The sequence below is a fragment of the Colobus angolensis genome, unplaced genomic scaffold (genome assembly GCF_000951035.1).
Source record: "Colobus angolensis palliatus isolate OR3802 unplaced genomic scaffold, Cang.pa_1.0 Scaffold126, whole genome shotgun sequence".
Classification (NCBI taxonomy): Eukaryota; Metazoa; Chordata; class Mammalia; order Primates; family Cercopithecidae; genus Colobus; species Colobus angolensis.
In genome coordinates this window covers 5,585,341-5,610,755 of record NW_012113808.1, presented here as the reverse complement: position 1 = coordinate 5,610,755, position 25,415 = coordinate 5,585,341, and positions in this window count along the sequence as shown.

The window sequence follows — 25,415 nt, the reverse complement described above, 5'->3', positions numbered from 1 at the left end:
AACCTGGGCCTAAGGATGAGCCACTACTGACAATAATCTTCTGAGGGTGGGATATGGCCCTTTGCTCTCAGGTTTAGTGTTTCATAAGCTGGGATGCTGAACAGAAGCTTCCCTTGAAATTGGCTTGAAGGGAGATCAGGAAACATTGGCCTGCTGAGGTGCTGTGGCTGGCACTTAGGGAAAGTGCTCACCTTTTCCCAAAGCCTTTGTATCTGCCCTGTCTGAGACTGAGGAGCTGTCATAGACTATTCCAGCAGACATTGCATTCCCAGGGCAGCAAGTGGAACTAAATACATGATTCTGGGTTTCCTTAGGATCTTCATGATAAACCCATCCAGACCAGGGTGAATGGAAAGCCAGAGTCCTAAAGCCACATCAGCTGAGAAATTGTCAGCCTGACCACTGAAGGTCAGCCTGCACAGGAGAGGTCTGTGGGAATCATGAGGACAGCAACTATTGGGAGAATAGTTAATGAAAGTGTAAGTGGACTTTCTATAAACTTCTCAAGCAGAGTGTCTATCTAGCACATAGTGGATATGTGATGTGTCCTTTTGTCCCTTTGTCTAATGGCGGAATAAAGACCACTGTGTGGAAAGAAGACATAGGCTCAATGTAAGGATGGATTTTCTAATAATTATAGTTGTTTAAATATGATGTAAGCTGTCTTAAGAGAATGCACTCATCTACATAGTCAACAATCATTATTGGAACACCATCTAAGTGTCAGGTATTGTAGTAAGAGTTGAGGATACAAAGAAAATAATATGTGACTCTCTTCCTTAAAATGCCCAGAGACCAATGGGAGAGACAGATATGGATGAAAAAGATAAATTCCAGTATAATGTGTTTTGATGGAGTGAGGGTAAAGTGCTGAGGGATCACAAATTACAGAGTAACTGATCTGCCTGGCTGAGTTGGGAGAAGCTTCACAGAGCAGATGACATTTGATCAGGGTCTTGAAGGATGAGTAGGAGTCTGCTATTCAACAGTGTGGAGTTTCATATCACTGAAAGTGTTCAGACAGAGACTGAATGGCCACCTGTCAAAGGTATTGCAGAGGGATTGCTAGGGAGGTAGAAGACTGGTCAGTTAGGTGACCTCTAAGGCCCTTCCAAATCCAAGAACCTATAAAAGCACCACAGTAGTGGGACATTATTGTACCTGCCTATATGTTACCATCCATCAACACATTATTCCCAATTCTCTGCCTCATGGGGCACAAGGAGGCTGCTGTGAACCTAAAGAGGGTTTCAGTTGGAATGAGGGGAGGAGAATTTCTCTTTTCTTAGCCCTAAGGGTGGGTGTCTCTTTACACTTCTCAGCTGAGTGTACTAAAGTGGGAAGGTATGAAGGACTTAAGAAAACACTGAGAGTTGGCGATGAAGAGATAGCTCTATTCCTCTCCATACTTGGCAGAGTCTAGGGTGGGGTTTTCTTTATATCCAGGTGGGTTCATATTTCTCCCGTCTGTACAGAACAGCTGAAGCTGCCTCCTTTGCTATAGCCCTGCTTGCTTGAGCCAAGACAGCCATCTGAGGCTTTCCGTCTGCCATCCAGCACTGACTGCGCCCTTCTGCCAAGAAAGTAATGAAGACAAAGGAGAAATACCTAAAGAGAAAAGCGCATCCAGCTTCTCTCAGTCATCGCAGCTGAGTTTCTAGGCTGGAGAATGCTTGAATTGTTCACATTCTTGACTCTGCTCGGGTGAGCACAGGTGCACTCAGGTGAAGCCACCATCCTTTTTCTTCACCTGCAGGGCTGAGAGGCCCCACTGACAGGCGGGCAGACAGACCTGCTATTGTCACCCTGCATGGGGTGGTATATCAAATGCATCTTAAGAAGGGCTTGAGGCTTGAGGCTCTTGTGTCTCCTAAGTACAGACTTACGGGGAAGAAATGAAGAAATCTTAAAAGGTTAAGCTTTTCCTCTGAGGAAAAGGAACATTTCGGCAACTGAGTCCAGCCACTTTCTTGGTGACTTCTCATGGTCAGTCAAATGCAGACATAAATCACTTTACTTCCAGCCTCCAAAATACAAACCTTGGCTTTCACACTCATTAAACTCTGGAACTAGTTAGCACATCGAGTTTCTTCTGGGATGTCTGTCAAGAAGGATTAGCAGCCAGTTGATGGATGTGGGTTCAGGCTGCAGTGAACTTGTAATATCCACTCAGCTCTGGAGAGCCGGCTCTGTGTCCCCTGCTGACCCCTACAGGCTCCTCGGAGTCAGGAAGAAATGGAACCTGATCCTATTGACTTCTGTGGTGTATACAGATTGTGCCTTTTCTGTAAGCCAGTAATAATTACAATATTAACTATTATAAGGAAATATACATGCATCTGCTTATTTTTGCCAAAAGAACCACAGGAAGGATAAACCAAAAAGTAGTGAAACCAGTTATTTACAGGGCATAGTGGGAATGGGGTGCAAGGAATTGGGATGGGGGACAGGGATACATCTTTAAAAATGCCTTTTTATACAATCTTAACTTTTGGAAGCATGTTAATGTTTTACTACTGAAAAAATTCAAATCAATAAAAAATCCTGAAAAAAACATAAAATTGAATACAAACAATTGGGTCTATTTGCATTTCATATGAAAAACAGTCATATTGAAGAAGGAAATAAAACTAATCAAAGTAACTTTTGAACATAGTATTTTCACTATATGCCTCCAATCCAAAGAGAAAAGAGCTATAAACAAATATTGAATGCTAAGTAGTGTTTGTTTTTCATAATGGTACAGGTGAGCAACTCTGAAACTACTCTGTGCCTGTGTTCAAGCATTGAGCAAATGAGTAAGTATGTTGTGGGTGGAGCCAGGTTTTTCACTGTCAGAGAAGGGAGATCCAAATATGGCAAGAGGAAGGGCTAGAATAAACTGGTAACACTGGTTTGAATGGAAGTACCAGTACGAATTCATGTTTTCTTAATTTGCATGTTAGGTTCAATATGTATGTTTAGCATGATATATATGTATTATGTTTAAAAATGTATGAGCTGTTATGGGACAATGAGTTTATCTATATATTCATCAGTCATTATTGGAAAATGTTTTAAAATGATATCAGTTCACTGAGAGGGCCTAAAATCAGTGATACCCCAGTAGCAATGAACATGCCTGGAGGCCCAGATCCTGACTTTTAAAAACCATTCTGCACAAAAAGAACCTGACTAGAGCCCTTCGGAGAAATGGAGAATTACAGGGCAGAGGAGGTACAAGATAAATCTGGACCAGCTTTTTGTGCCAGAAAGCAAGGAAGTGCTTAACAAAGAAATGATGAAAGTGTGTCAAAATGATGAGGATCCAGATCGAAGTGGTGCCCACTAGCCAAATCCGAGATGTTTGAGAATCCAAGCAAATGCAATAATAGTAATGGATTAAAACTTATTGAACAAAAGAAGAATCCATAAGTCTGTGGTGGTATAACTACATAGATGAATAAATACATAAATAAATGGGGCTGCAGAAACAGTTCCACCTTATGATTCTAACTTTACAAAGTGGAAGAAAGGATGGAGTTAACAAATTACCACTTGTGACCATTAGACTTCACTCAGCCAAGAATCACCAATGAATACTAAAATTAGTGGGTGTGAGCTTTATGAAGAACAGCATATTTACATCATGTTCAAGTTTCTCCCCACAAATATTTAACTACAAAGGGGAAAGTAGTAATTATGTTGCAGTGGAGAAACATGGTGGACATCACCTTAAACGAAGTGATCAGAGCTGCCTGTACCAGTATCGAAACAACCCGACAAGCCATTCCTCCGCTGTGACACACTGAGAAGGGCATAGCATTCTTCTGTGGCATTTCTGCCCAGGTTCCACAACCTGATTTTAGTCATGAGGAAACACCGGACAATCCCCAAATAAGAAACATTCTACAAAACAACTGGCCTTTCCTCCTCAGAAATACCCAAATCATAAAGGACAAAGAAAGGTTGAGGAAATGTTTCAGGTGAAAGGAGGCTTAGAAGATCATGGTAATAAGTGTATTATTGTTGATTGGATCCTGGAATGGAAAAAATAGCTGTAAAGGACAGTTTGAGAGAATGGGCAAAATTTGAATATGGACCGTGGGTTAAATTATAGCATTATAGCAATGTTAAATTTGCTGATTCTGATAATTGTACTGAGAGGATATAGGAGAATGTTCTTGTTCTTGAGAAATATATACCAAGGTATTCAGGGATAAAGGGACATGATACATGCAATCAAAGCAAGACAGAGAGAGGGCAAGGGAGAAAATGATTAAGCAAATGGGGCAAATCATTACTAATTGATGTGATGCATCCAGATAAAAGACTGATGGACTTCTTGTTGCTGTTGTTGTTGTTGTTGTTGTTGTTTTGAGACAGAGTCTCCCTCTTTCACCCACGATGGAGTGCAGTGGTGTGATCTTGGCTCACTGCCACCTCCACCTCTTGAGTTCAAGCGATTCTCCTGCCTCAGTCCCCCGCCTCCAAGTATCTGCAATTACAGGCAACCATGCCCAGCTAATTTTTGTATTTTTAGTAGAGATGGGGTTTCACCATGTTGGCCAGGCTGGTCTCGAACTCCTGACCTCAAGTGATCCACTCTCCTCGGCCTCCCAGACCTATAGGTTTTTTTTCCCCCTTTCTTATAACTTTTCTGTTACAAATGGTATACAAAAAAATAAAGATACTATAAAAGAGAAAAATATAACTGTTATGGGCATTTTTTGTACTTTCTTACAACTTTCCTATAGTTTGAAATGATGTATAAAAATTCAAGATATTATAAAAGAGAAAAATGTAAATGTTATGGGCATTTTTTTGTACTTTCTTATAACTGTTCTGTAGCTGGAAATGATGTTTCAATGACAAAAAACATCATGATAAAAGAAAAAAATTTAACTGTTATGATGGTGATTATTCTTACCCCATCTTGCACTGCTTTGGAGAGAATTAAATATCAATTATATTACAAGAACTTTCATTTGTAAACTATTTCAGAGTATGCAACATGCTTTGATATTCATCATCTCATTTAATTTTCACAATAGCCTTTTGAGGTAAACAAGGCAGGAATTTTATTGTCCCAATTTTACAGGAAACCCAAGGTTAGGCACCTTAAGTCCCTTTCTCAAAGTTACAGAACGAAAAAGGAGTAAGGTCGGGACTTGGACCCAGGCTACCTAACTTTTAATGCAAAGCTTCCCCCATTACACTAAGATATGTCTGACCTCTGCAGCATGTGTGCTCCCTACCCGTCAGGTGTTGAAGACATGATTAGAGTGTGATCATGTTTGGGTGCTCTGTAACTGCAGCTCTGTCACAGCACTCATCTTGGATTAATCCTTCTGTAGTATAGCCTTCTAGCAAAGTATTACAGATGTTGTGCTATTTAACATTTGTCTTGTGGTAGGTGGTCATACCAGTGTCAGTGCCCAGACATTACTATACACATAGATTCAGGTCTCTTCTCCCTCACACATGCTGTTGTGATCTGAGTATTTATATTTGCCCAAAATTTATATGTTGAAATCCTACCTCCCAAGGTGATGGTATTAGAAGGTAGGGCCTTTGGGAGGTGATTCGGTCATCAGGGCTTCACTCTCATGAATGGAATTAGTGCCCTTGTAAAAGAAGACCCAGAGAGAAGCCTTGCCCCTTCCAGTGCGTAAGGACTCCATGAGAAGGTACCATCTATGAAGCAGGAAAATAGCCCTTAGCAGCTAATAAAAGTCCACCATTGATGAGGGGTCATGGGCAAGTGAAAGATAATATGGGATGAACAGCAAATGAGGCAAAAGATCAGACGATAGGAAAGTCAACAGCAGATCATAGTGATTGGTCTAAGGTGCAGATCTTGGAAGAGTTTCCAGGAGTTTTCACTTAGAAGAGTCAAGATTAGAAATTCAGAGCACCTTCTCTCCAGAGTAAATAGGCAGGGAATTCCCTGGGATGAGACTCTTAAAATCTCATTTTAACCAAGCTCCTCAGATTTACCTCCAGGCCCATTGCAAGCCTTAATGTTTCTTGATACATTGTTATGGCCCTGCCATTTGTATAGCATCTTTCCTGTTCTGAATCCTTAACCCTCTGATTATTTGTGTCCTTCATTTGACTCTGGTCACACATCACCCTATTTGGAGTTGCTTGGGGGCTTGCATACATCCACCACACACTCTTTAACCTGGAAGTTAGGTTTCTACTTTGCTGGAGCTGTTCTCCAACTGGTCACCAACTCCAAAGACCTGCTGTCAGTCTTTACTCTCCTCCATTTACCTAGGGCAGGCATTTTTAGCCTTTTAAGATATGACCAGAATGCAGGTATGCACATATATACCATCTTACCTACAATTTGATCATTCATTTTTCTTAATCCTTTCTCTTAAAAGCATAAGGAACAAGTTTTTTGTTTCTAACCTTACTTTATAAAGCATGGAGTCCAGATACTTGGCTTCAGGCAGCCTTAAGAGGCACTGTGTGCACTGTGCTTACCTTAGCAGCCAGCAGGCCTCTCTCTGCGGCTTCTCCCTGACCAAGCTTAGTTTTTAAGAGACCCTGGTTTAGCTATAATCCTGTCACATCAGACTTCTATGAAGTGTGCTCAGTTGAGAAAGGCAGGCAGAGAAAAGGTGGGGACAGAAAGCATGTCTCCTGACTCCGCTTCCACCTTCAGATTGTTTTTCCCCAGTCAATCCAGCCTCAAAACACCTGGGTAGTCTTCCTGTGTGGCATCAAACATAAGCGTTGACTGTCGAGTTATATGAACTGATTAAAACAGACTTTAAAAATCACACTGTGAGCTTCTGAAATGCTTTCTGCTTCATAGGGATGTTTGGAGATGGATTACACCACATCTGGGATGAACTTTGAGCTTCTTGGGAGAAATTATTACACAACACTCTTTTGCAAATCTTTTCCAAAATTGCCAGGTGGCCAAAACTGTATTCTCCCACAAAATTGACTTTAGCCTTCCCCACATTTACCAGCATCACATCTTAATCACCAGGTTGCCTCTCCTCCAGCTTCCCCTCACTTCTTGAAGATGAATGAAAACTCACGGGTTCCGAGTCCATGTCCAGGGCATGTTCCATTACAACTACGTGAGATGTGATCCAAGGTGCAAGTCAGGGTTGAGCAATGATAATGTGGATACAAAGAAAGGCACCCCCCACAGTTTTCCCTTCAGGAATGTACAACATGGTTTGAGAGTGTGACTTACGTGTGCCCAATCTAATTCTGTATGCCGGCATTTCCAAAAGTGAATTCCTTGGCATTTTAGTTTCCCCAAAATCTGAAAGGTGTTACGTGGGAGAGAAAACTCACCCATTCACGCTTGGTGGGATGAATCGGCTAATCATTAGCCATGCATGGTCCAGTACTTTCAGGACACACTGACACACAATAGGAACTCAGTAAAAGTTTGTTTAATGAATGTATGACTAAAACCCTGAGTTAAACAAAGTTGAATGGGGTTCCTTGTAGCATGGCGGGTCAGGTTTTCCAGAAGCAGACCTTGAGGTGAGGATGGATGGGCAAAGAACTTATGAAAAAAGTGCTCCCAAAAGCAGCCAGTGAAGTAGGAAATAGGATAGGGAAGGGAGAAGTGAAGACTGGGTGCCGTTTCAGGTGAACACTCAGGCACAGGAAGCTCTAGGGGCTTGAAGTATTTCACAGAGTTTGTTCTACTTCAAAGCAAAGGGCTAGGCTTCCCAACATCTGCCCATCGTTGTCATCACTGACCATGAGCCTCCAGAGGGACTGTGAATTCTCAGGTACTTTAGGCTTTCTGTGCATCTGCCAATACTCTGAAGAAAGTTGGGAAGAATGCCAAAGCTTGGGATGAGCACAAAGAACTGTAAAAGATCTCCAAAGATCTGGGTAGAGCATTAATAACTTCTGCTACCTGCAGCTTCTGAAGACCTTTACCATATTAGTATAAATTGTGAATGGCCAAGAGAAAAAGTGAACACTTAGTGTTTTCCAAATTTATTTGACCACCGAGTACACTTTTCCCCTCAATCCTTCTCAGACTGTTTTTCTCTTGTGCGTGTGTGTGAAACATTCTTTGGTAAATGCTGCATACGTTTTTCTCTCTTTTGAAAATTTTGTTTTAAAACATAGATTAAAATTGTGCCAATGGGCATGAGTTGGCTAGTGGTTCCCTGCTTCCCATCACATTTCAGCTTATTGGCCTGGATGCTGCTGATTTTATGCAATACTGTTGAGAGCTGAAGACATTTAGTGTCACCTAGGGAAAGTGAGGAGGTGATGGTCCTTTGAGATTTAAATGGCATTTTGGTTTTGGGTTTCAGGAACCTAAAAAGCATGTATATCAGCAAAATAGGTGAATATAAAATGTTTATACCTACAAACAATGATAAGACACTAGATAAAAGGACAATATTAAGATATATTCTTTCTAAATACTCTACTGAGTAACAGCTAGTAATTTTCCCTCTTTGTAACACCTCTGTCAGATATTAACCCAAGGCCAAAGCCTGGTTTTGTCTACTTTTTCCAGAGAGCTGAGAATTAGTGAAGAATGCTCCAGGCTGGGTGCAGCAGCTCACACCTGCAATCCCAGCAGTGTGGGAGGCCAAGACAGGTGGATCACTTGAGGTCAGGCACTCGAGACCAGCCTGGCCAACATGGCAAACCCCTCCTCTACTAAAAATACAAAAATTAGTGGGGCATGGTAGTACATGCCTGTAATCCCAACTACTCAAGAGGCTGAGGCAGGAGAATCGCTTGAACCCGGGAGGCAGAAGTTGCAGTGAGCCAAGAGTGTGCCATTGCACTCCAGCCTGGGTGACAGAGCAAGACTCTGTCTCACAAAAAAAAAAAAAAAAAAAAAAGCTCCAAATTTAATAAATCCATCTCAGATACAGGGAGAAAGAGTAGGAAGGGAGAGAGGAGAGAAGAAAGGGAAGAAGAAACGCCCACCATTTCTGCCCATGAGACCAACCATCCAATCACTGGAACGGCAGGTTACATTTATACCCTGTCATGAAGAGTTTGCAGAAACAGCTCTTCCAGATCTAGGAACTGTGAGTTTATTTTTTTTAACCCCAAACATTTCCAAATTCTGAGAAGGAAAAATGTCTTAGTGTTGCAAGAGCCAAATGGTAGAGGCAATAGTTGAGTCCTATACAATGTTATTCTCCAAGTGTAAAACTGCCAGATTGGTTTTTCACATTTAGATTTGCAAAATGCCAGCAATGACAGAGCCAAACTATCATCCTGGTTAACTTTCTAATTACAAGAGCTTTGTGAGAAGATTCATGCAAAAACTCAAACAATGAAGTATAAATGATCGCACTGGCTCACCAGAATGCTCACCAGAAGAGATAATACTTTTCAAATGTTTTTTATAAATCATGCTTTATGTATAGTTCCTACCCTGGAAGCAGACATTTTTCTTTTATTTCATTTTAAGAAAAGGCTTACTGCCTTAGTTAGAGGGTTACCACACTGAATGCTTGTAGAGTTTTAATTTTCTATGGTTATATGATGGTAGCGCAGCCCACCAGCCATCAAGCTGTCAGCGAGAGCTTTGGAAAAGAGGAGCAAACAAAGCTGCAGGGCAAGGATGGACAACTTCATCCCTGGGCCGCAGGACTCTAGCCTTTAGCTCGTACATTTGCATTTAGTACACATGCAACCTTTCTACATACTCATCAAATTCACATTGGGCTGAGACCCAATATAGCCAAGAAGGAAAGCTTCCCCCGACAAAATGAACAATTTCTCAGGTCAGAGTGGGAGAGTTTACATGGAACTTGTCATATAGTGTTTGCTTTCCATGAACTTCTATTACCACTAGTTTAGCTCTGGATGCTAAAAATGTTGAGTCCTTGCACTCTGACGTCCTTTTCGTTTTCTGTTTTCTGGGGTGTGAGAGTGCCCTCTGGTGGGCATTTGGTTGGAAAGTAGCGCTGAGAAAGCTCCCCGCTCTGCGAGGGAGAACAGTACACACCATGGAGCAGATGGAGCCTCCATGAAGCGCAGGGACCGATGTGAACTGCGATCCAATGCCTTCATTCCTCCACTACTCCCGCAACCTCCCCACGGTCGTGTCAGAGACCATATATTGTCTAAATCAGTGCTGTCCAAGAGAACTTTCTATGATGGTGTAAATATTCCACATCTGTGGGGCCCAATATGTTGGCCGCTAGCTACTGAGCATTTGAAATGAGGCTAGTGAGACTAAGGAAGTGAATTAACACTTTTACTTTTACATTAACATTTTTAGTGAGGTGGAATCCACATAACAAAATTAACCATTTTAAGTTGTACATTTTAGTGGCGTTTAATACTTTCATATTGCTGTGCAACCAGCATCTCTATCAAGTTCCAAAATATGTTCATTACCCCAAAGAAACCCTGTAGCTATTGAGCAGTCACTTCCCATTTCCACCCTTTACTCAGTCCCTGGCAACCACCAATCTACTTTCTGTCTCTATGGGTTATCTATTCTGGAGAGTTCATGTAAATAAAATCATACAATATGTCAGCTTGTGTGTCTGGCTTCTTTAATTTACCATAATGTTTTTGAGGTCCATCGACATTGTAGCATTTATCAACACTTCATTCCTTTTTATGGCAGAGTAATATTTCATCTTATGGGTATACCACATTTTGTTGATCCATTCATCTGTTGGTGAACATTTGGATTGTTCTAACTTTCGGCTACACTGAAGAGCACTGCTGTGAACATTCGTGTACCAAGGTCTGTTTGAGTACCTATTTTCAATTCTTTTGAATATATACCTAGGAATGGAATTGCTAGGTCACACAGGAATTCTTTATTTAATTTTTTGGAGAATAACCCACCTATCTTTCAGGGTACTCAATTTTAGATTTTATAAAATGTTAATTAGTTTAATCTCAACTTTGCAACAAGACCTAATGATTCCAGAGCACCTTGATTCTTTCTGAGCACTAGAGCAAGGTGCTCAAGAACTGCCAAGGCAACATTTAAAAAATACATTCCTATAGGGTAGCCATAATCTTAACATTTTTTCCTGCCTACATCATAGGGAAGAGATCACGACCATGGAAAGTAAGAATTGAAAATGGCTTTAGAGGGCAAGTATCCCAGCCCTAACATTCATAGATGAAGAAACTGAGGCCCAGAGAAGTGACATTTTCTTCCTAAGTATTTGATGGGCACACCACTCAGGGCAAGGGCTGGGAGGAGTTGGAGGCAGCACATGGGCACTAGGTGGCAGAAGAGAGCACAGGGGTAATAGAAAAAGGAGGATTGAGTAGGTGGCTGCAGTGAGACTAAAACCTACTTACTGTCTGGTGTGTTGGCCAGAGGGTGGGTACGTGGGGCTCTTGCCAACTTGCCTGGGTTAAAGTCTAGACTTTGTTGTGTCCTGAAACAAATCCTATGGTCCTAGCTTCAGAGATAACGAATCCAGCCAATTTTCACTACCTTTCTCATTACCACCCTGGCCCAAGCATAGACTAGTGCATGGCTTTCTATTCAAAACACCAACCTGCCCTCCCACCCCTATCAACTGCTGCCGCTATTGTCCATTGACAGCCTTCCCCAGCAACTGATACATTCTCATCACACTTGAAATCCAAATCCTTACTGTGGCTTCCAAGACGCTATACATATGTGCCCTGGCTGCTTTTTCAACCTCATCGCCTATCATTCTCACTGCTGTCCTTTTCTCCAGTAACAGTGGCCTTCTTGGTCTTCCTCACACTTGCCAAGCACATTTTTCATTTGTCTCTCCTGTCTTTCATTCAAGTCCCTCCTCAAATGTCATCTTGTTAGAGAGGCCTTCTCTGAGCATCTGTATTAAATAAAAGCCCTTTTTACCACCATCTCCACTCTCTATCTTTGTCCCATTTATTATTATTTTACAAAGCTCTTCATTACCTGGCATTATGGTAGCATATTATGTAGAGAAAATTGTTTTACCCCCCACTGGAATGTGAGCTCCATAGGGGCCAGGACATTCTGTCTTGTTTGTTCTCTGTTGTGCTTATGGAGACTTGCATATAGTGTATAAAGAAAAGGAGGAAGAAGGGAAGGAAGGAACAAAGAAAGGAAGGAAGGGAGGGAGGAAGGAAGGAAGGAGAGAAGGAAGGAAGGAAAGAAGGAAAGAAGGAAGGAAGGAAGGAAGGAGAGGAAGGAGAAAGAAATGAAGGAAGATAAGAAATGAAGATTATCTTGGCAAGTTAGCCAATCTCTCTTAAATCTTGGTTGTCCTACCTGAAAGGTGGGATTAAGAATCATATCTACCTCACAGAGCTGTTGGACCTTGAAATGGCTCTCCTCCAGGTGCTTTCTATTAATGCAATTAGATGAGAGGGATCTACTGCCAATAATTTATCTGATTAGTATGGTTTATATGAAATAGGGACTAATCATCCTTAAACCAATACCCATTCTCACCTCCTGAGAGGACCATCATATTAATCAGTCTGGAGCTGATGCAGGTGATTGGGAAGAAGCTTTATTTTCCGAGAATCAATATTCAGGAAAAAACATGTTGCATTAAAACACATCAGCATTGTTTCTAAGTGAGGCCTGGATACACTTATCTCTTAAGTTCTAATGATGGATATTTTACATTTCTCAGTATCCTATTAATGTGTTTTGGCATTTGGAGCCAACTTGATCCAACTGATTACCCAGGGGTTCATAACCCCTCAATTGGTAAGATGGTCATGCATGAAAAAAATATAGCTTAACTTGGGGGTACCTACAGTTCCTCTGTAGGGACTCTGTAGCTTGTGCCTGGGGCTGGTAATTATACTTAATAATAAGGTTGGTTCAGGGATTGTATAGTCAAAAATGTGGTCCGGAGAGTTCAAAAATTCATCTTGCGGCTGCCTCCCTGTTCTTCATTCCTGGACCCAGCTTTCTCAAGTTACTTTCCTTTTGACCAAAGAAAGTCATAATCACAGGGAAGGGACTTCAACCAAACATCTGCTGGAGAAACAAGTAGAGCTATTCACCTGTATAATCAAAGAGGTTCCTAAATTACACAGGGCATAGCAGTGACCTGGAATCCAACCATAGGAGGAGCCATACTGGTGGTCCTTCTTGTAATAAGAAGAAACTGACTGACAGGGAAAATTGTTTATAGCGGGTGCTAAAGCCACATAACCCCCAAGCCCACTTAATTCAGAGTCCCAGGACAGCACAGATCCTCTTAGGTGGAATTCCACCCGGGGCAGGGGGAGGAGTTGGTGGTAAGAGATGGAAGAATGATGCTCAATGGAATAGGAGGAAGGAGGGAGGAACGGGAGGGAGGAAGGAAGGAAAGAAAGAAGGAAGGAAAGAATAAAGATATGAAAACAACTTTGGGAGGCCGAGACGGGCGGATCACGAGGTCAGGAGATCGAGACCATCCTGGCTAACACGGTGAAACCCCGTCTCTACTAAAAAATACAAAAAAAAACTAGCCGGGCGAGGTGGCGGGCGCCTGTAGTCCCAGCTACTCGGGAGGCTGAGGCAGGAGAATGGCGTGAACCAGGGAGGTGGAGCTTGCAGTGAGCTGAGGTCCGGCCACTGCACTCCAGCCCGAGCGACAGAGCGAGACTCTGTCTCAAAAAAAATAAAAAAAAAATAAAAATAAAGATATGAAAACAAAAGGAAGATGATCTTGGCAAGTTCGTCGATCTCTCCCTCTCTCTCTTTTTTTAGATGGAGTCTCGCTCTGCCACCAGGCTGGAGTGCAGTGGTGCGATCTCGGCTCACTGCAACCTTTGCCTCCCAGTTTCAAGTGATTCTCCTGCCTCAGCCTCCCGAGTAGCTGGGACTACAGGTGTCCGCCACCACGCCTGGCCAATTTTTGTATTTTAAGTAGAGACGGGGTTTCACGGGCCAGGATGGTCTCGATCTCTTGACCTCATGATGCACCCGCCTCTGCCTCCCAAAGTGCTGGGATTATAGGCATGAGCCACCACGCCTCACTTGGCCAATCTCTGTTAAATCTCAGGGCAAAAGACAGATATATGGCAAAAGAAAGTTGAAATATACTTCTGAACTGTAAATGCTTCTTGGATAGAATTAATTGATCTTCTGGAAGTTGAACACTTGTTTTTTTTCCCAAATGAATTATCCAAACAAATTGTTTACTCAACATTGAGACTTTAGTTGCTTTCAAAAATTAGCCTTCCTCTTTTTCATTTCTGGAATGATCCCAGGCTAGCTTTCCTAGTAAGATACATTTTCTCGTGGGACTCATCTTTTAAAGCACCTCCTCTTTTGCCTTATAAAAGCTGATTCTGGTCCTCCGGAGAAAGGACAACAAAGCTTCTGAACTGACATACGCACCTCTTACCTGTGGTCCCCTGGAGCCAGTGAGCCCTGCTTGTTTCCTGACCCAGGAGTGAAGGCAGTTATGAGATGGTGAAGTCAGGCCAATCACAGCATCCCAGCCTAGGAGGGTGGGGCAGCACAGAGGCAGGGACTTTTAGAGCCCCTCAAGTCAGAGCAAGGACCAATCACCTCCTCTTTCTTTGCCTAGGGGACAAAACTTATTCCTGAGCAATGAACTAGGCAGACATTCAGCCATATACAGTCTACTCAAAAAAGTTAAAAAATTTTGCCCTTTTCTGGAAGAATATCTTTCTGCTGTTCCCTGAGAGCTGCAGTGTAGGACACCCCATATATGCCAGTTCTAGGGTTGCCATCCCTGTGCACATGACAGTGCTCTGCAGGGCTCTCTGTTACCTCTTCTGAATGTCCTTCCACCCTCCTCTCCTCCTATAGCCTATACTTTTTCTCCCTCTTCTTTCTTCTCTCCTTCTCCCCTTTTCTCCTTACCTTCCTTTTTCTTTCCCTGCTCCCATTCCCCCTCCTTTCCTGCCTTCCTTCTTTCTGTATTCCTTCATTCATTCATGACACGTGATGGTTGAGGAAGGGAAGAAGTGGGAGGCAGCCCTGTATGACCACAGAGTGCAGCACAGAGCCTTCGTTCAGTCTATCCACCCCTTTTCAAGTCCCAGCTCAAGGAGTTCAGCTTTGTGGAGTTTTTCCTTAGTGCCTCTATGGAGAGCCAACTGCTGCTTCCTCTGGCCTCCACTTTTCTTGTTCCAAATTTCATCACATAGTTTCCTAATTTGTGTTATTATCCGATTCTCTGGGGCTTTCCCTACTGGACAGTGAAAGCTTGAAGAGCAAGGACTAATCTCATGGATTTCTGAGCTCGCAGCTGATACTTGTTCTTGGTCCACAGTATGTGCTCCTTAAGTGTGAACTGGATAAATGAATGAGTAAAATGCATAGTTGATTTCCTGCAATCTGGAGAATAATGTCAAAGTACTTTAGGATAGCCTCAACGTGTTGCTCAGTCTCTTCTCAAGTTGCTCTATGTGGCTTGAATACTCCGGATCATCCAGGATAAACTATATATTGCCTCGCTGATATCTGCATACGTTCCCATCTCCTTTTCTTTTTTCTTTTTCTTTTGTTTGCAATGCCCCTTTCTCCTCTCTAACGATATAATCCCCACTCATTTTTCACTGTGAGTTTTCATCTCAGTCCTCTTTAGAGGCTGTCCTGTCCTCTGCAGCCCTACTTTCCTACTCTGACATACTCACATGGCACTTAATCATTTATGTCTTCTAGCATCTTTTACAGTGGTTTTGAAATTGCTAGTCAATGATCTATAACTTCTTAAGAGTGTCTTTCTGTCTCTTTTTTCTTTTTCTTTTTTTAAACAGGGTCTGGCTGCTCAGGCTAGGGTGCAGTGGTGCGATCTTGGCTCACTGCAACCTCTGCCTCCCAGGCTCAAGCAGTTCTCCCATCTGAGTCTCCTGAGTAGCTGGTAATATAGGTGCATACCACCATGCCCAGCTATTTTCTTTTTCTTTTTTTTTTTTTTTAGAGCCAGGAGATTCACCATGTTGCCCCGGCTGGTCTCAAACTCCAGGGTTCAAGCGATCCTCCCACCTCTGCCTCCCAAAGTGATGGGATTACAGGCATGAGCCACTGTGCCTGGCTCTTTCTTTTCTCTTGTAAGCTTTCTGAAGGCAGAGGTGATGTCACCTACTTGTGCAATTGGCAATGACTCCACTTCTTTCCCCTGTCCTTTCATCTTCACCATATTTCCTTGTTCTCAGTTTCATGGATTACCATGCAGCAGCATGTCTTCTAGAAGTGCAGAGCCATTGTGCTTTTGTCCTAAAACTGTTTTTATAAACAGAGTAAACCATTTCTCTGCCAAATTTTCTTTCTAAACTATGTATTCACCAACTCTTGATGATAGCTAAAAGGTCAGTTTACCTCTTTAAAAAAATACATATACACCCTGCTTATTCCCCAAACATTCCTTGGGAAAGATGACTCAATATAGAGGTTTATTTGATACCACTGGGCTTTATTTGGTCCCATTTTGTCTGAGATTAGATTATAATGAGTTGTTTCACTGCAGTCTGTTGCTACTCATCTTTGTACCTGGCTCTTAGCATAGCCCCTGACTCCAGTGTACTCCACTAAACTCAAGCGAATCTCCTCTGTAACAGCGGGGTTGAATGTAAGTCTGATATTTACCTTAAAGACCACTCAAAGTGCAGGCCATGGATCAGCAGCATCAGCATTACCTGGAGATTGTTTGAAATGCACATTCGCTAAATCTGTCATGGGGATAGGGGAGGCAGCCATCTGTGTTTTGGCAAGTCCTCCAGGTGGTATTTCTGATGCAGACTCAGGTTTAAGAACGACTGAGATAGACTATCCTTAGCAGTTAAATTTGTCCAGTAATGAGTTGTTGTATATTAAGGGATCCAGGTTTGTCCAAGGTTCTGGTATATTGTATGGAAATATTCAGGGGGTAGAGTGGCAGCTGGAGCTTGTCTTCAGTCTCTGATAGTCTGCCAACAGGAGAGAGAGCTGGCTGTCACCATACGTGCCCTGGGCTTTTTTGCTGCCCCTGATTTGCACTTAGCAGCCCTGTCCCCAGCATCCAAGGGATAAGAGGAGTAATAAAGACGGCACTTCATGCAAGCAAGCCCTCCTCTGGCCCCCTGTGCTATGCATGGCATTCCCACAACCTGGCCAAGCCACCCTAGCCCCTGTTCTGCTGAGATTCACCTGCACCAGGTAGACAGTGAGGGATTGTTCAGAGCAAAACACTGTGCAATCAATTGGAGATAACAGAGGCCCAGGGGTCAGGCGGGCTGCCCAGAGCATCTTTCATCTTTGACTTATATTGGTAGGGTGTAAAGCGTGGCATCAGCCTGGCCTGCCTCGCGGTCAATGGCTGCCTTGTTCTGCCCTCCATTTATCTGCCATCTCTCTGATGTCACAGGTTTCATTTGGGTAGCTGACTTCAAAGGTGCTTTTCAAATTTTTTTAATTTTTCTATTTCAGGGATAATAGCCCAGCTTTTCAAAAGCATTTTGCTCTGCAATCAAATCAAATATTCTTAAACGGACGGGGCCAAGTCAACCCAGCCCAGGCAAAGAAGTTCCCAAAAGATTGCCAAAAACCGGGTGCCAGTTCTGACAGATGGACAAAGGTAAGCTGTGTTTTCTGTCCCCCTCCACTGTATTCTTCTTCTCTCAAACCCATCTTTGTGCTGATATGTAAAAAACAAAAACACCCCTCACCATTCCCTGGTTTCTGTGTAAACTGATTAAACGAAGGTATTTTCTACAGGGGTCTACAATAAACTACCCAGGGACAACTGGGCAATGGAGCCAAATACCTGGCTCACTGAATTTTTCCAATATATTGACCGTAGCTCCATGGAAAAGCCAAGTTGGCTCCGGACTTCATGTTTTATAGACTCGGATTTTGTTTGAAGCCATCTCTATAAATAAACCATAGAACCTGCCACTTTGTGCTCTGTCCCTTTCTTTGTTTGCTTCTATTAATGACAGCCCTGGGACCAAGAAGACTTGGGCACCCCGAATGCTCTTGTTGGCCCTACTTGGCCAGCACACACTTTCCTCCCACCACCTGCCCGCAGAGGGGATCCCCATTGTTTTGCTTCCCCAGTGCCCCTCCCTCATTCTGGGCACTCAGGTTGAACAGTTTTTCCTGCAAACGCACAAAGGCCAGAATCTTAAAAGGCCAGGCACTTCAGTTATCCATTAGTGTCATGTTTGAATACCAGTGTTTTATATTTATACACAGAGAGGATTTTCAAATATAGTCAATTATATGTATACATATATATGTATACACACATACACACACACACACACACACACACACACACACACACACACACACACACACATATACCTGCATAGACAACCCCAGCCATTCTCCCACTCCCAGACAGCTCTTTTATGTGGGGAATGGAATGACTCCCCATCTGTGCCTTGACCATCAAAGCTGGAGCTCTAGGGGTGGAGGAGGGCAGCCACGTGTCCTGACCACCCCAGAGTCTGGGCTTTCCAGGGAAAGACTTTGTGCAATTGCCTGGGTTATTTTTTTTCTTTTTCTTTTTTACCATGTGCCTCCCCCACCCCCAAATCTCTGCACTAAAGTTTATTGTAGGCAATGTTGAAAGAGAACTGCATTTGAAAGAAAAAATAAAAAAATCCAAAAAACTAATGAGAAGAAAAAAATCCATGATAGAGCATTCAATCTTGAATACTCACTGATGGAGTATTCAATTGAGTATTCAAGATTGAATGCTCCATTGTGGCTTGCCTGGACCATATGGTGGCCTGAGTTGACTTGTAGGCAGACTGAATGGCTAGATACAAGCCTGGGTCTTTACACTGAAGGGACATATTTCCAGTGAGTAATAATAACCGATATTAATTGGCATTTGTTAGTTCCTAGACACTGAGTTGAGTGGTTTACAAGCCTTATCTCACTTAATTCTTATTCAATTCTCACAATATTACTCCGTGGCAGGTTATATCATTATCACATTTTATAAATGAGAAAAATTAAAGCTCAGAAAGTCTGAGATTTACACTCAGGTCTGTCTGCCTCCAGAGCCAAGGATCTTAGCCACAGTGTTTTTGCTACACCTCAGTGTCCTGCTGCAGATGGCATCTGAATAGGGAAGTACAGAGAAAAGAGAAAGAGGGGGACAATGGTTTTTGACCAGAGAACAGATTTCTCTGGACTTCACGGAAAATAATTCTGCAAGAGATAAAAGGAGCCATCACCTTTTGGATTTTAGGCCCACTCCTCTCCCCTCAAGGCCTGTCTTCCCTCTGGGGCTAAGGAGAGCCCTCCGCTTCCTCTACAGGAAGGGGGAAGATTCCATTGCTGTTTTAAGTGATGTGGAGTGGGCAATGACGGTTCGATGTCATGTCTGAAGAGCTAGGACCTAACTCAACTCTTCAAGCTCTATATTTTCAGCACTTGACTGTTCATAGTCCCCAAGAGTGTAGGGCAGAGTTAGATATGTCCCTTCTATTTTAGAGATATAATTTCAAAACACTCAGAAAAAAAGTTCAGAGAAAAGGTAGGAAAAACTCCACAGACTAAGACCAAGGGAGACTCATTTACCCAGAAGTTCTCAAAAAAAAAATCCAATATAGTAGGAAAGAGGAAAAGAATATAAACAAAAGACCGAGGTTGTCTCCAGAAAATATGTCTGCAAGTTCAGACACCAAAGACATGGAGAGAGGTGAATATAAACAAAGGTGGACAGGTACCATGCCACTGACCACTTTCGGGGTGAAGGGGGAAATCTGCAAGTAAACCAAGAGGTGTCAGATGACAACAGACAGGTTTTGAGCAAGAAAACAACAACAACAGTAAAAGGAGAGTTCTGCTATAGGTCAATATTGAAATGGTAACAAGTCAGAGAGAAAACAGAACTCTCCAATACTTGCTTTGCTTCTATGCTTATTTGCGGAGAAGGATTGTTCAGCTGTAAAGGTTAGCATCGACATTGATGGGAGATAAGTTAAACCCGGGAGAAAGGCAGAGGTGACAAAAGAGAAACTAGGGGATCTATATGGGTGCAAGTCTCCTGGGTGGATCCATCTACTTTCAGGGTAGGAGAGAACTTCATATGAGCTGACTGGAAAGATCTTGAATAGTTTCTAAGGAATCTTGAGATCCATGGTCATTGAGAAGCTGGCTTGTGAATACTTGGACTCAGATCCAGCATGAATGTATTAAGGGCAAGTGATGCCAAAATAGGCATCACAGGCATTTAATGAAGCATTTGACAAATTCATGGTTTGAAGCTGGCCCTGCTAACTAATACGCTGAATGAAAAAATTAGAATCCCAAAGGTATGGGAGGACTCAGCCAGTAAACTAAACCTAACAAGACAAAAATATCATAAATGCACTCACTGTTCAGCACAGAATAAGGTAAGGTGGTTTGATGAGCATACCCTTAAACAAACAAACAAAAACCCAAGGCTTTTAGGCAATTGTAAACTTCATATGAGCCTGAGATGCAATATCATCGCCTAAAGAGTTAGTTCAAATGTGATTTGCATGAATGAAAACATAATGTTGAGAACTACAGAAAAAAGAAATCAAAATATTTTAATGAATGCCTTCCTTCTGCAAAATATTTTCAAATATTTTGCGTTTTTTTCCCACAACCTATAAGGATTTTTTTTTTCAGATGAGTTAGAGTTCAAGTACAGAAAGCTAATTATTTTTCTTGAGATCATATAGCCAGGAAGTGGAAATGTCAGAGTTCACAGTCAGGTCAGTTTGATTCCAAAGCCCTGCTCTTTCCACTGTCCCACAATAAGGCCTCTGCAGAGCCAGGTGGGGTTCTGTTAACATGTAGCACAGTGGTGGGCTTGGTGGCGAGAGCTGTGCTCTAGAAGAGATCTTGGTAATCTAGAGTATTTTTAGAGGCCAATTCCCTGGTATTACATTGTATTACACTCTAGAGTTAATTCAGGGTACTAATGTCTTCCAGATAAGGGTGAGAACTAAAATATAGTTATAATGATGAGAGTTCTGAAAACTGTCACATAAGAAAACACTAACAACATTTAGCTAGCAAGCTAAAGATTTACAGAGGATTTGAAATGTGTTTTCAAATAGTTGAATGTCTGCCATGGGGCAGAAGGAAGCAGATGTGTTTTGGTTACTTCAGAGGCAGATCTAGAGCCAATGGGGGAAAGTTACATGGACACTGGTTTCCACTCTGTATGAGTTTCCATTACTACTATTTAAAAATTTACTCCAAATTTAGTGGCTTAAACAGCACAAATTTATTATTTGACAGTGCTGTAGGTCAGAAGGCTGATACAGGTCTCCTTGGACTAAAAGGAAGGTGTAGAGAGGCTACAATCCTTCTAGTGACCCTAGAAGACCATTTTCCTGCCTTTTCCAGCATCTAGAGGCTGCCCACATTTCTTGGCTCATGGTTCCCTTCTTCCATTTACAAAGTCAGCAATGTTGCATCTGTCTACTCTTCCGTAGCCACGTCTTCCTCTCCCAGGTGGAAATGGCTCTCTACCTTTAAGGACTTATATTCTACTAGGAAACAGAAAATAATGAACAGCAAGCACAATAAATATGTAAATTATGCAATATGTTAGAAGGATATAAGAGCTAAGGGGAAAGAAAAAACAGCATAGCCGGGGGCATCAGAAATATCTGTGGGGCATTACAGGTTGAAATTTCAAATAGACTAATGAGAGTAGGCCTCATTGTGAAAGTGACATTTGAACAAAAACTTTGAGATGAGGGAGTTAGGCATGCAGATATCTGGAGAGGAGCATTTAAAACACAGGGAACAGGCAGTGCTGAGGCCTAGAGACAGGAACATGTCTAGTATGTTTCAAGAATAGTAAGACAGTGTAGCTGGAACAGAGATACATGGTTATGGTGGTAAAGGAAGAAGAGGGGTAAATGAGGATACAGGAAAGGAGAAAGGAGATGATGTAAGAAATTTGTAATATCCAAAGACCTATAAAACTCTAAGGTATTGATTTCATGGAGTAGGTTACAGCGGGCGGGGATCATGTAAAATTCATATCTGAATCTCCAGACTGCCTAGCAGAGATCTTCACAAGGTAATTGTCCAATAAACGTTGACTGAATGAATGCTTATATTTTACTAAATTTGGTGAGTCCGTACCATAAATACAGAAGCAATTAGCCTAAAACTTGGTCTAGATGATTCCCTCTCTGCTAACCATTACTTAACGGCAACTGAAAAGAGCAGATTACTTGGTTTGCTCGCAAATTAAGTCACTTTTCACCATCCCTTAGTGTCTTCCTTTGCAACATTTGAATAAACCTGTTCCCTAAGTGGGTGCAGTGGAAAAACGTTAGGATGTGGAACAATTTAAGTGCCAGATAAATTATTCGTTTTTTCCCTGTAACAAACTAAAAAAAAAAAAAAAATTGGCTCCTTACCCTCTTTAAAATTTCCCTATGCCCTTTATTTCTCATTCATTCGTTCACTTATTTCACCTTAAATTCTAATCCTATCTTTTTTCTTCTATCCCAGCATCTGCTCTGGGCTCTGAAGAGAGCTTTCTCATCCAAGAGCCTCAGTGAGAGACTGAACTCATGATCTCTTCAGAAGCTAAAACATGCTTTGTAATCTCAAGTTTTTAAAACCAGAAGAAGTAGCCAACTGCTCAATATCTTCATTTCATCCTGAGTTCTCACCAGGCAGGCTCTTCTGATTTGAATCTAGACAAACCAAGACTCATCTTCAAATCAGACCCAGCCTGAACTTGCCCTGAAGGTGACTAAGGTCCCCAGTCTAATAACTGCTAGAATCACCTATGGGACTTTTAAAAACTACCAATACCAGGACCACACCCCAAGATCTACTAAATCAGAAATCTCTAGGTCTTGGGCCCAGGAGTCTGTATTTTCTAAAATCTCATTGTTGATTCTGACACAGACGGTTCATGGATTTAATTCATGTTGCTTCCTTCTAATAAGATGGCACTTATATCATCTGAGGTATCTCCCTTATTTTTAAAGCTGCCCCCAAAATAAATTGCTCAAACTGCCTCTGCAATTCATCCAATTTTCTCATAAAAACAAATAACTGTGTTTTTAATGCTTTAGAAAATTCTCTTTTGGGAGAGGTGAGAGTGGCCATGTTCGTTCTTCATTCATTTTACTAATAGTTCTTAACCTAAGCAGTTTGTTAGCTGTTGGAAATATAATGATTAATTAGACATTGTCCTGGACCTCCTACTACTCTGCCTACAGTAGGAGAGACAGAAAAACAAGCAATGTGTGGTGGGAGGTACTATTTGGAACAGATACATGATTTGGAGTATTAGTAGGCAGATACCCAAATAAAGGCATCACAGAAGATACACGCACATGTATATTTTATCTGTGAGGATAAGTGTGTGCACAGATCCATGTAATTTGCTCACAGATCCTTTGTTCTTACATTATTTTCAATTTTCAGGTTGAAATGATCTGGCCTGGTTTGCTTTTTGTTCTTTAAAAAGCACACTTCAGATATCTGGTAAACACCTCCCTGTGTAAGCATCACAGTTGCCCACAAGCACGTGAGAATGCATGAATGCAGAAGCCCAGGAGAAAGAAGAGACTCCACAGCCTTCACCACCCAGGCCAGCAAAACTGGCATCACAAGCAAGAACATGACATTTTTCGTTGTAGTTTGGCAAGTGTGATTCCAGGTCTGTACTGAACTCTGGGATTCAGAGCGTCTATTCTACGTATCAGGAAAAACCTTCTGTATAACTTTGTATTATATGTTCCCTCTCCCTCAACTCACACATTGCAAAGTTCTTACCTTATACATCCTCTATTTCAGATGTATCAAAGTCCTGCAAATGGCTCTACATTTTCTGCAACTTGCATCATTTCTTAGAATTGTGGTGAATATCCCCAGAGCAGAGGAACAGACAGAGGTTCTCATAAGCACTGCTGAAGAATTCTTATAATGAAATAAATAAAAATTCTTTACCTCTCTGTGTGTGTGTGTGTGTGTGTGTGTGTGTGCCCACATATGCCTCTATACAGGGATCACTGTAACCTTTACTATTTGTGATTAGAGTTATTTATTTATTTATTTTTTATTTTTGGAGACAGAGTCTCCCTCTGTTGCCCAGGCTGGAGAGCAGTGGCATGATCTCGGCTCACTGCAACCTCCGCCTCCCGGGCTCAAGTAATTCTCCTGCCTCAGCCTCCCGAGTAGCTGGGACTATAGGTACACACCGCCACACCTGGCTAATTTTTTGTATTCTAGTAGAGATGAGATTTCACCATGTTGCCCAGGCTGGTTTCAAACTCCTGAGCTCAGGCAATCCGCCTGCTTGAGCCTCCCAAAGTGCTAGGATTACAGGCATGAGCCACCTTGCATGGCCTAGGATGATTTTATTTACAGTATTTCATTTCATCCTTCCAGTTCCATGAAGAAAGCAGAGACAGTTGGTATTATATACATTTTGCAAATAACAACAAAAACATGCCCAGCTTGTATCTTATTCAATTTTAACAGCTAGTGAGAGGAGGAGCCTGAATGTGAACCAAAGATTCTGGCTTCATATAATTTTTATTTTATTATTATTTATTTATTTTAGAGACATGGTCTCATCATGTTACTCAGGCTAGTCTCAGACTTCTTGGCTCAAGTAATCCTCCTGCCTTGGTCTCCCAAAGCGTTGGGATTACAGGTGTGCACCACCATGCCCAGTCAAAGTTTCTGGCTTCAAATAGAAATGTCTTTAGTATGTATCATCCGGATATACAAGTACGTTCTTTGGCAATTCATACGCCACAACACTTCTAAGGAGTGGTAAGTCTATGAAATGGCTACTTTCAGACTCTCTTCTTTGTATGGAGTCCAAACGAAGGCTGATGCCCCAAACTAAGGCAGAAGTTGTTTTCTCTGTGAATATTTAACACTGGTTTCTTGGGTAGGGCCATCCATGCTGGCAATTCATTAGGGTTTGAAAGTATCTCTAATGAGTGCCATTAGTAATGCTGATTGCTCATGGTTATCAGTCTTTCCTCACTACTGTTGGCAATGGCCCTCTCTGGTTTGTAGTGTGACTTTTGTAGGTTGTTTCCATTGTCTGTTTAAAATGAGACTACCATTGACAAGAGGGATTAAGTGTGTAACAGAAATGTATTTTGTTTGGGACAAACTGGACAGGGGCAAGATGAGAACTCTACATCCCCCTACAGCTCTGTCCATCATAGCTGTTGTCGTTTACTGTAATGAGTTACATGGATTAATGCTGATAGCTTCGAAGGTACTGGGTTAGGATAATTTTGCCTTTATGAGATGTCACCCTGAGGTCAGGAAATAAATGTCACAGGCCTCTAGAAAAGCAAGTTGAAAAGGTGAGGGGCATGAAGTCCTGCCTCCAGGGTGACTGAGGGTGTTCCCAGCACACCCTGATGACAGCCTGCACCGTTTGTCCTCATCTGCAGGGGGACAAATTCCCTGGAGCCTGTGATTATTAATGGGGCACCAGCTGCTTTGTCTTTATTGCTGTCAGTCACAGTGTCTGCCTCTGCCAGTCTGCAGGGATGTGGCTTCTGAAGTCAGAGTG